This window comes from Papaver somniferum, chromosome 4, assembly GCF_003573695.1.
Source record: "Papaver somniferum cultivar HN1 chromosome 4, ASM357369v1, whole genome shotgun sequence".
Classification (NCBI taxonomy): Eukaryota; Viridiplantae; Streptophyta; class Magnoliopsida; order Ranunculales; family Papaveraceae; genus Papaver; species Papaver somniferum.
Genome location: NC_039361.1, coordinates 41127490 through 41139589, shown reverse-complemented (window position 1 = coordinate 41139589; position 12100 = coordinate 41127490). Strand labels below are relative to the sequence as shown.

The 12100-nt window shown below is 36.6% G+C and overlaps 1 pseudogene; it reads right to left on the bottom strand.

Moving 5' to 3' along the window:
• Positions 1–10060: 10060 nt before the first annotated feature.
• On the bottom strand, positions 10061–11018 carry LOC113273772 (annotated as a pseudogene).
• Between the last annotated feature and the right edge of the window lie 1082 nt (positions 11019–12100).

Below are 12100 nucleotides of genomic sequence, written 5' to 3'. Positions count from 1 at the left end.
ACAAGAAAAACCTAGTGGGACAAAACCTTGATGAAGGAAAAAGAGTAGAACGTGATAAAGTTTCATGAATGCACTTTATTTCGCGACGACGCTCCCCATATGATAAGTACTTCAATTAAATATTGGTATGCAAATCATTGAGTCGGGACTTTCCAATTTCAATGAACAAGTTTCTTAAATGTTGGAGATAGCTTCATGAAGAAATCTGCTAGTTAATGAAGTTTTCTTTACCGTTGAACAAACCGTGTTGTCTTGAAATAAACGTGTTCTCGAGTCTTCATGATTCTTTTAATACATTTAAAACTTGTGTCTTGGATTGCTAGCTTCTCGGAGATGATTTGCAAAAGTTTTTTTTTTTTTTTTTGCCTTCATCTGAGAAGTGATGATCATGATTTGCAAAATAAGTTGATGTAGTCTCTTCAACAAAGCGACAAGTTGTACATACATTATTGTAAATGAACAAACTGTGTATGTGGTCATACTTTATGTGGATCAGAATGGATCCACTAAATAACCCGAAAATTGATACAACTCCCCAGGATGACCACCATGTTGGATAAAATTGCCTCACTAAAACCTTGCCTGTAAAATCCCATTGGGACAAAATTTGGACGAAGGAAAAAGAGAACAATATCAACATTTTGAATGAACATTCAACGTCATCGAGATGTTGCCTCGTTAAAACCTTGTCAGGAAAACCACATGGGACAAAACCTGAAACGAAGGAAAAAGAGTACAATTTTTGATGATTTATGGATGCTAACTCAACTATATTAGTATTAAATCAATATCATCTCAAAGACAATTTTAGGCCAGCATAATTCCAAATTTGTGAAACAGGACGAGGAAGTGAATCGGTGATTTCAGGAAAATTAAGAATCGCTTACCTTTAATACTTAAAGCTGCAACATCATGAGCTCTTGCTGCCATTTCTGGTGTTGGAAATGTACCAAGCCATATTCTTGATTTCTTTCTCAGTTCATGAATCTCAGATACCCATTTCCCCCAACTTCTCATTCTCACACCTCTCTACGTTGGATGTTCATTATTGTTATTAGTACACTCTCCTCTGCTTCTCTTTGTCGTTGTTGCTGTTTTTTTATCATCAGAAACCAGATTTTGCAGAGAAGAAGACTTATTAGAACAACATTTTGTCTCCGAACTTGGCGATTTCGCCATTTTTAAGAATGACCCAGATCTTGAATTTGTGCAAGTCTTCAAACTTATGAAACTATCAGAGATATGGAGAGATTTATCTATCAAGACTCTGTTTTCTCTGTTTGTACTAAAAGTAGCATCAGTATTAGGACTCTTAAACAAAGAGAGACGTTGGTGGTCACTTTCTTGCCTCGCGTTTTTAGGGGCCACCCGAAAGGATTTAGGGGCCATCAATTTATACCCAGCCAAAGACTCTAGTTAAGGGGTACCCTATATGATATTGAAGTTACATAAATGCCCTTCTGGTAAAACTGTATAAAAACCAAATCAAAAAAAATTCTACTCATTTCAACTCTTCTTCTTCCAGTTTCATATTATCTTCCGATTGTGGAAGAAAAAAAAAATTTCCCTCGTTCTTGTGTTCAACCGAAACATCGCCGCGAATCGTAAAATCAAAACATCGTCGATTCGTTTATAAAACAATGGATAAGGGAAATGAAACCCACAGACCTAGAACCAAAAACGTTTCTCGGGGTATCGATCCAAAGATTGGGATTTTAGTAAGAAATAAAGAAATTGTTGCTGCAAATGAAGAAGAACGCGAAGAAGAAGTACCCGTCGATGTAGTCGGTGGTTGCGATTCCGATAGTCAAACACTTCGTCAACTTCAAATGGCCCCAATTAGGTAAGAATCTATCATTTTTGGGGTTTATTTCGCTTTAATTCGACGAATCGAGAAAAACAATTTCTAGGGTTTTCGGTTATTTATCCAGATTCGGGCGATATTCATGCTTATTTACTTCCGAATGTAGTCGTGTTCTTCATTTCTCAAGAACATCGACAGTATTCGGGAGAAATATTTGATGGTTATCGGCCGAATATTGTTGGCCATATCTTCCTGGATACAAACTGGTAATAATCGGTAGTTTAATGAATTTGTTGGCTCCCGAATATATTTAAGTAGACACACAGTATTCGGTAGTACACTCACTATATATATATATATATATATATATATATATATTGAAAAAATCTCAAAATTTCTGATATAGGAAAAATCTCATTTTGGGGCCAGTATTTATTCGGAAGACAATATAATGTTTTATACCTCCGATTGTGTAGGATAAAATTTTAGAGTTTCTGAACTCCATTTGATGAATATTCGGTTGTAAACATGTTTAGTTATATTCCGATTGTTTTTCATTCGGGAAAAATGTGTGTCTTCTTACTTCCGAATTTGTTTATTCGGGTTATAGTTTTGTACTTTTTCTTCCGATTGTGTAGGATGAAAAATTTAGAGCTTCTGAACTCCAATTGATGCATATTCGGTTGTAAATATGTTTAGTTAGCTTTCGATTTTTTTGTATTCGGGAACAGTATGTGTCTTCTTACGTCCGAATGTGTACATTCGGGTTATATTTCCATACTTTGTCTTCCAATTGTATAGTTTGTAAATATTGTTCCTTTCTTTGTTGTTTAGACAAAGTCGAGAAAGGAGGAAGAAAGTGACAGCTAGTGCTAGGAGGGAAAGGAGTGCCAAAGATAATTCAAGTGCTAAACAAAGCTTACAAGAACAAAGCAGTCAACAAGGAGTGCAACCAAGTGCTGAACAAAGTGTAGAACAACAAGGCAGTGAACAAGGGGTGCAACCAAGTGTTGAACAAGCCGCTCAACAAAGTGCAGAACCAACTGCTCCACAAGTTACACCCCACCATGAAATTGAACCAGTTAATCCAGTGCCAAGAGTAGAAGAAGAAGGACAACCAAGTGGTACCCAAAAAGCCAAAAAAGGAAAAGATGGTGTAAAGAAGGATATTGCTAAGAAAGCATCACATCTTGTCCCTCAGCACTTGAAGAAGAAACCCGTGGTCGTGCAGGACTGGGAGGTAGTCACGGTCGTAAAGTAAAGAAGATCAGATAAATGACAATGATTTGTGTTGTACATTCGGAAGTTTGGGTAACTAAGTTTACTTCCGATTATTGCAAGTTCAAAATTTGAAAAGTATCAGTTTTTCCCAAATTCTGATTTTTGGGCCATCGTACATTCGAGACTTTACAAAAAAAAATTATCCTCCGAATATTACAAGTTCAAAACAAACCATGTCATGGCTCTAGGTGGTTCCAAGGGCCAATATAGAAGGTTAGACAACCCATATTCGGAAGTTTGGGTAACTAAGTTTACTTCCGATTATTGCAAGTTCAAAATTTGAAAAGTATCAGTTTTTCCCAAATTCTGATTTTTTGTCCATCGTACATTCGGGACTTTACAAAAAAAAATTATCCTCCGAATATTACAAGTTCAAAACAAACCATGCCATGGCTCTAGGTGGTTCCAAGGGCCAATATAGAAGGTTAGACAACCCATATTCGGAAGTTTGGGTAACTAAGTTTACTTCCGATTATTGCAAGTTCAAAATTTGAAAAGTATCAGTTTTTCCCAAATTCTGATTTTTGGGCCATCGTACATTCGGGACTTTACAAAAAAAGATTATCCTCCGAATATTACAAGTTCAAAACAAACCATGCCATGGCTCTAGGTGGTTCCAAGGGCCAATATAGAAGGTTAGACAACCCATATTCGGAAGTTTGGGTAACTAAGTTTACTTCCGATTATTGCAAGTTCAAAATTTGAAAAATATCAGTTTTTCCCAAATTCTGATTTTTGGGCCATCGTACATTCGGGACTTTACAAAAAAAATTTATCCTCTGAATATTACAAGTTCAAAACAAACCATGCCATGGCTCTAGGTGGTTCCAAGGGCCAATATAGAAGGTTAGACAACCCATATTCGGAAGTTTGGGTAACTAAGTTTACTTCCGATTATTGCAAGTTCAAAATTTGAAAAGTATCAGTTTTTCCCAAATTCTGATTTTTGGGCCATCGTACATTCGGGACTTTACAAAAAAAAATTATCCTCCGAATATTACAAGTTCAAAAAAAACCATGCCATGGATCTAGGTGGTTCCAAGGGCCAATATAGAAGGTTAGACAACCCATATTCGGAAGTTTGGGTAACTAAGTTTACTTCCGATTATTGCAAGTTCAAAATTTGAAAAGTATCAGTTTTTCCCAAATTCTGATTTTTGGGCCATCGTACATTCGGGACTTTACGAAAAAAATTATCCTCCGAATATTACAAGTTCAAAACAAACCATGTCATGGCTCTAGGTGGTTCCAAGGGCCAATATAGAAGGTTAGACAACCCATATTCGGAAGTTTGGGTAACTAAGTTTACTTCCGATTATTGCAAGTTCAAAATTTGAAAAGTATCAGTTTTTCCCAAATTCTGATTTTTGGGCCATCGTACATTCGAGACTTTACAAAAAAAAATTATCTTCCGAATATTACAAGTTCAAAACAAACCATGCCATGGCTCTAGGTAGTTCCAAGGGCCAATATAGAAGGTTAGACAACCCATATTCGGAAGTTTGGGTAACTAAGTTTACTTCCGATTATTGCAAGTTCAAAATTTGAAAAGTATCAGTTTTTCCCAAATTCTGATTTTTGGGCCATCGTACATTCGGGAATTTACAAAAAAAGATTATCCTCCGAGTATTACAAGTTCAAAACAAACCATGTCATGGCTCTATGTGGTTCCAAGGGCCAATATAGAAGGTTAGACAACCCATATTCGGAAGTTTGGGTAACTAAGTTTACTTTCGATTATTGCAAGTTCAAAATTTGAAAAGTATCAGTTTTTCCCAAATTCTGATTTTTGAGCCATCGTACATTCGGGACTTTACAAAAAAAAATTATACTCCGAATATTACAAGTTCAAAACAAACCATGTCATGGCTCTATGTGGTTCCAAGGGCCAATATAGAAGGTTAGACAACCCATATTCGGAAGTTTGGGTAACTAAGTTTACTTCCGATTATTGCAAGTTCAAAATTTGAAAAGTATCAGTTTTTCCCAAATTCTGATTTTTGGGCCATCGTACATTCGGGACTTTACAAAAAAATATTATCCTCCGAATATTACAAGTTCAAAACAAACCATGCCATGGCTCTAGGTGGTTCCAAGGGCCAATATAGAAGGTTAGACAACCCATATTCGGAAGTTTGGGTAACTGAGTTGACTTCCGATTATTGCAAGTTCAAAATTTGAAAAGTATCAGTTTTTCCCAAATTCTGATTTTTGGGCCATCGTACATTCGGGACTTTACAAAAAAAATTATCCTCCGAATATTACAAGTTCAAAACAAACCATGCCATGGCTCTAGGTGGTTCCAAGGGCCAATATAGAAGGTTAGACAACCCATATTCGGAAGTTTGGGTAACCAAGTTTACTTCCGATTATTGCAAGTTCAAAATTTGAAAAGTATCAGTTTTTCCCAAATTCTGATTTTTGGGCCATCGTACATTCGGGAATTTACAAAAAAAATTATCCTCCGAGTATTACAAGTTAAAAACAAACCATGCCATGGATCGATGTGGTTCCAAGGGCCAATATAGAAGGTTAGACAACCCATATTCGGAAGTTTGGGTAACTAAGTTTACTTCCGATTATTGCAAGTTCAAAATTTGAAAAGTATCAGTTTTTCCCAAATTCTGATTTTTGGGCCATCGTACATTCGGGACTTTACAAAAAAAAAATATCCTCCGAATATTACAAGTTCAAAATGAACCATGTCATGGCTCTAGGTGGTTCCAAGGGCCAATATAGAAGGTTAGACAACCCATATTCGAAAGTTTGGGTAACTAAGTTTACTTCCGATTATTGCAAGTTCAAAATTTGAAAAGTATCAGTTTTTCCCAAATTCTGATTTTTGGGCCATCGTACATTCAGGATTTTACAAAAAAAAATTATCCTCCGAATATTACAAGTTCAAAACAAACCATGCCATGGCTCTAGGTGGTTCCAAGGGCATGCAATCGTAAACGTGTTTTTGTCCGAAGTATGGCAAGCAATGTTCAACAACGGCATGTTATACTTGTTTGTCTTATAAGTAGCATCTATCAACAAAATTTGATGAAAGCATTGAGCCAATTGGATCATTTCGGGATGTGCCAAGAAAATACGAACCACTATACCATCATTTTCTTCCCTTCTCAAGGTGTAGCCGTGTAACTCCGCTAACCACTCCGATTGTTGCATGACCGTTCTACCATCCCATTCAGTACTTTTGATCGTAGCTAGGGCCGACTTAATTGTAGACAAAGAAGACAAGTTATCGGGGTCGTCCGCCTTTAATTACTTAAGATCGCACTCTCTTTTTGGATCCGCATAGACCTCACCATCTGTATTTGATGTGGTTTTAACTTGGCAACCATTACATGTCCAATTAAATCCAACAGATCATCATGGTTTTCACAACCGTTATCAACTTTATACATTTTATACTCTTTACCTTTAATACCATCGGGCTTATAGAAGACAATCTTAAATGGGCATCCTATCTTCTTGGTATTTCTTCGGTATTTCCTATTCGTCTTCCGTACATACTTACTATTCTTTCCCTCGTGACTCTTTCGCGTCCCACCTCGCTCACAAATCATTTCAAATCGATTGTCACTAACATGATTATTTTTAACTACCAAATTTCTAAACGTGCATAAAACAAAACAAATCTAATAAGCATAACCATTTAACATATAAATTTTGAAAAAAAATAAAAGTAGTAATGAGTATACCAAATCGTTTGCATAGTATAGGGAAGTGTCGGGCCTCAAATAGAAATCATCAACAAACTCTTCAACGGCCTGCATATGAAAGCAACAAATTATTATACAATAATCGGAGGTTATTAAATAAGTCAAACTGCCGAATATACTATATTCGGAATCCTATCGGTTACCCAAAACACCCGATTTATGCAAATGAATGTACACAGTTTACTGAGTGCAAAAAATGATATAATCGGAATCTAAAATATATAGTAAAACAGCCGAATATAAATAACCGGGAGATAACTTTAATCGATAAACATCCGATTTTCAAGTTTTCGGAAATTTTATTTTGAGGCCACTGTTATATACGGCAGTCAAATAATGTTAAACTATTACCGATTGTAAAGGATAAGAATACTGAGTTTTGAAATTTTTTGAGGAATTCGTTTTTGGGGACATTCGGAGGTAAATAACTCTGCATAACTACCGAATGTAGATTTTTTTGGAAAACCAGTTTGGGATTTTTTTCTCATATTCGGCAGCAAAATACTATCTTGGAACTACCGAATATACATATTTGGTACTCAGTGTGTTATATTCGAGAAATTATCTACCGAATTTGGGTAGTTCATGGCATTCAATGCATGCAATAATCGGTTTTTCTTGTTTACAAAAGCACACAAACGCATGCAAATCGAGTATTTGAGTTTCTTAACACAATACCTGTGTTTTACATGCATCGTTAGCTTCAATATCTGGCGATTCTCCATTTTCTTCCATGAAAGGGTCGTCTAGGTTTTCCTCTCCACAAAAGTTTGGATCATTCAACATATACCCCAAATCGTCTTCGCCATGATTCTCACCTTCTTCTTCATATCCATCCATTTTTGTAGTGATAAAATGGGTTTTCCGTTTTTCCTTCACCTTCTTCTCTATAACTCTAACAACTCAAAAATGAAAAAGAAATGGAAAAAATGAAACAGAAATCATTCTAATACTGCACCGACTACAATCGGAAGTCTGGGTAAATTTTTGTCTTCCGATTGAAATCGGAGGATAAAAATGTTATCATATCCTCCGAATATATAAGGGTAATTTTGCCATTACGAATTACGCGAGATAAGGGCTGGCTACATTTTCCCTTTGGGTGACCTTTTTTGTTTTATTATTGGCCCCTAAATCCTTTTGAGTGGCCCCTAAAAACGCGAGGCTTTCTTGAGAGAAAAGGAGAGGACAGGAAATTTGAAGTGTACAAATAAGAGACAGCCACTTGCTTGGTATAGGTATAAAAGACAACTGTGTAAGGGTCTCTGAAACCAGATAGAATAAGAACAAAAACAAAATAGAGTGAATGACGATAGAGAAGAGAATGTGACATTGGGAGGGTTTTTATCGGGAAGTGCTGCACATCTCGCGGATTATCCCGAGTGAAACAAAAATGAGTGGAGCCCTTGGACCCGGGGATTTGCAGGAAGTGGGTTAAGGGTGGGACCTACCCCTCACTCTCACACTCCCACTCTCGGAATGGCCCACGGGATGTTAACTATTTTCCGTTTTTATTGGGAGAGGAAAAGGAAGGACCATCAAAGAAAATACTAAACAGACCCTTCGGTGTCCTTTTTAATTAAGAGAGACTCGTAATATCCTAGGGTAGGGTAGTCCTACTACACTAGGAGGAGAGGGAAGACGAGACGAGATGACTGATGAGTACTGAGTACCACTCGATGTGTACCCTAGGGCCAGGGGGATATATATTTATTTCACTGATGCTACATATAATTCACGGACACTCAAGCCTCAGGGTTCCCGTCAGGAGAAAAAAGGGATGAGTTTTTGTTGTTCGATGGGCCCACCATTTTTGTGTCTTGCAGGGACATCACCGTGAAAAAATCACGGTAAATCTAGACTTATATTTATTTCCCCTGTTAGCTCCCAACGACAAAATTGGTCAGTAAAAATAAAATATCTATTGTTGTTTTGTACAAGTACCTATAATCTTGGTACCACACTTTTTGGTCACTATTGGGAGCATTTGATTGCGTCTCCATCCGTTCCTAACGGTGTGAATATATATGGAAGATTTTCCATTTTCATTGCTGTCACAACCTTTAATCCAGATTTGTCTTTTTTTCTTTTCCTAGTGTGATGTTTGGTCTTTGGGTTGGGTGTTTGTGATGGTGTTTTGGGTTTTGATAATGGTATTAGTTATGGTATTTTTTAGGATGATGGTCAAGATATGGCTTGGTGACGGTTTTTCTGTGCTGAAGACGACGGGTCATTTTTAAGCCTTTGAAGATAATTTCTTCAGTAACAAATGTTGTTTGTGTCAATCGATAAATTTTTATCCAGGGGGTGATTCGTATTGATGCATATCAAAATCGGGTTTGTATCTTGTGGTAGTTTTCAAAGTAGGGTGAATTTGTCTATGGTGACGATGAAGGTTTCTTGATTTGGTATAATGGGCTTGGTAATGCTATTTTAATGGTAGCAATGATGTCTCAAGATCTACCACCGATGGATTTGCAGCGCTATTGGTTATAATATAATCCTGATGAAGCGAAATGGAATTAGGGCATCAACAACTTATGCGTTTTTTCTTCTCTTGGACTTTGAGTTTTTCTTCTTTTTTTTTTCCTATTTTTAGTTAGTGTAATTTTTCTTTTAGTTTTCTCCTTTCTTCCTATTTTTATTTGTGAATTCCAGGCCAAGATGTGTATAATCAGTTTCTTTCAACTATTTTAGTTTTATCCCAGCTTCCCCATCATTCTTTCGGCGGCTGATTTTTTTAAACTTGTAAAAGAGGGTGTTGATGATCTGATGGTTTCAAGTTTGTATTTGTTGTAGTTGGCTTTTCGTTCTTGACCATTAATTCTTCGTTGTGTTATGTAATATGTACACCATTCATGGGACATTTTGGCATCATTATTCATGTTGTAAGAACTACTCTATGTTTTCAAATATTTTGGACAATCCAGCAGGTTTGGTTGTAGCTTGTTTAGGCTGGTTGTATGTTAGGTAGAGCAAATATTAAAATTGCTCTACTATAACCTACACCTATAAGGAACTCTGGTGGTTCAATGACTTGAGGAGCTTCTTATACACTCCCACTTTGTGTATGTGAGCATGTTTATCCCATCTAGTCAGTTGCACTTGCATCAGTTGAATCTAGCTACTTAGGGACTTTAATCATGTATTTGGTGCATCTGAGCAAGTTCAAGTGTATTAGGGTGTTATGGCACTAAAGCGAAGTTGCAGGGAAGCATTTTCGTATTTCAGACGGAAACAAGAGACATATCTGAATTATGAGCATATTCTATTATTCAATACACACATACATAGTTTATTACCTGCTTATACACTTATTATAAACTTGAGCATAGCACACCATAACTGCAACCTACCTACCCCAAGGAGGAGCAGGGTAGTCTTGACAAACATGCATCTTACTGGAAATAAGTGATCAGGGGTTGCTACCCAAGGTCAGTCCTTGGGAGACCTTAACTAAAGCTGGCCTAGATGAAACAATTTCCCACCATGCCTTAACATGAGGCCTAGAATTGATCAACTCAGCATGTGGAGTCTTCATGATGTATGCAATCTAAGGAAGATGATTAAGATCAGCTAGTGTATAATAATCCCCTGCAAGATATTTACTGCTACTAAGCCTCTTTTCATAAACATCAAGAACTGTTCCGACTTTCACAACATTCTCGTCTATAGCCTTTTGATTTGGAGCCCAACCTCGTAGAGGAGAAATAAAGATGTTGAAAAAAATTGGTCCCATTGTTGGGTTAAATTGCTGAGATTCTACTTCACATCCTACTAGTACTTTGGCAAAATCATCAAGATTTCCATGTTGGAGAAGATCTGTTCCCTGGTCTTTGTATTTGTGTGCGATATAATTATTGATGGCTCTTGATTCTGCAACCAAGAAACTATGGTCATAAAAAAAAAGCAAGATTGTTTCTTAAAACCGCGAAAGAAGGAACAAGAAGCACTCACCAAAAAGAGTAATATCTCCATCTTCAAGTACTGGAATCTGACCAAATGGGTTCTTGGAAATGAAATTAGGGCGTTTGTGTGCTCCGGTACCAAGATCAACCGGACAAATCTCATACTACGTTTTTTTCTTCGAGGCAAGCCCTCACACGAGCAGTACATGTTGAAAATGGAACTCCATGTAGCTTTAAGGGTGCCATGAGCGGTAGTAGTTGTTTCTGAAAGAAGATGAGAGAGAAGAGAAGTTTTGAGTTTTAAGTGTACGATGAAGGATACATAATTGAGTTTCTCTTATTATATAGAGAAAGATGAAGGATAGACTAGACCCTATAGTAGAAATCTAATTTATCGTTTTGCGAATTATATAATGGAAGTTGAGTTTGATCACGACCGTAGTGATATCACCTATAAATGTTTGATTCGAGTTTTTTATTTTGTAGAAAATAAATACGAAATTTCCATGAAGTAGGCAATTCTCATGCCTTAGAATTAGTTGACCAATCGTTACTTTGAATGACAGAAAAGAACAATCGTTCTAAACTGTGTCATTGAAGGTGTAGAAAATTATACAACCTACATCCAATAATCACCATGAAATGATATTAAGATAAGTAAGTAGAAGACTCATAAGAGCACAAGATATACGTGGTTCGACATGATTACCCACATCCACGGGGTGAAAGAATGATCTTATTACTTTCCACAAGTTACAATGGATATGACTCTCAACAATCTTTAGTATCTCTCCTTACTCACTTACAAATCACTTGCCTTTCTCTCAATACGAGGTTCTGTATTTTATAGACTAAGATGCTCATACAACGAGATTACAGTGTTGGTCACTGTTAGAGCACTACTCGGTCGAACTCGCAAGGCATTGCTATCTCAAGCTTGTTTTTTAAATTTAGTGATCAAAACTACAAGTTTTGATTTCTAGTCTACTTATAGCCAAGTCTCGGTTAGGATAAAAAGTGTGGTTGAGCCTAGACTTCACGGACTTCATCGATTGAAGACGAAGAACTAATTAAGCGGAACTTGTGGGACTTCTTCGACAAAAGGTATGTGGAGACTTGAACTTATCTTTTTCACTTGAAAAGTCCATACTCTCTATCTCCTTCTTGAGACACAGTCGTTTAGCTATATAGTATTCATTATACATATTTGATATTTGGAGCTGAGAGTAACTAGCTTATTATATTGTCGAAATATATGTTGGTAAGCTTTTAGCTTCAACCAAGTTCGTCTCATTCTTGACGAAAGTCAAAAGATGATCATATGAAAATTTCCAAGTTATGTGACTCGGAAAGTTTCATTGAATGATCATAAATTTCGA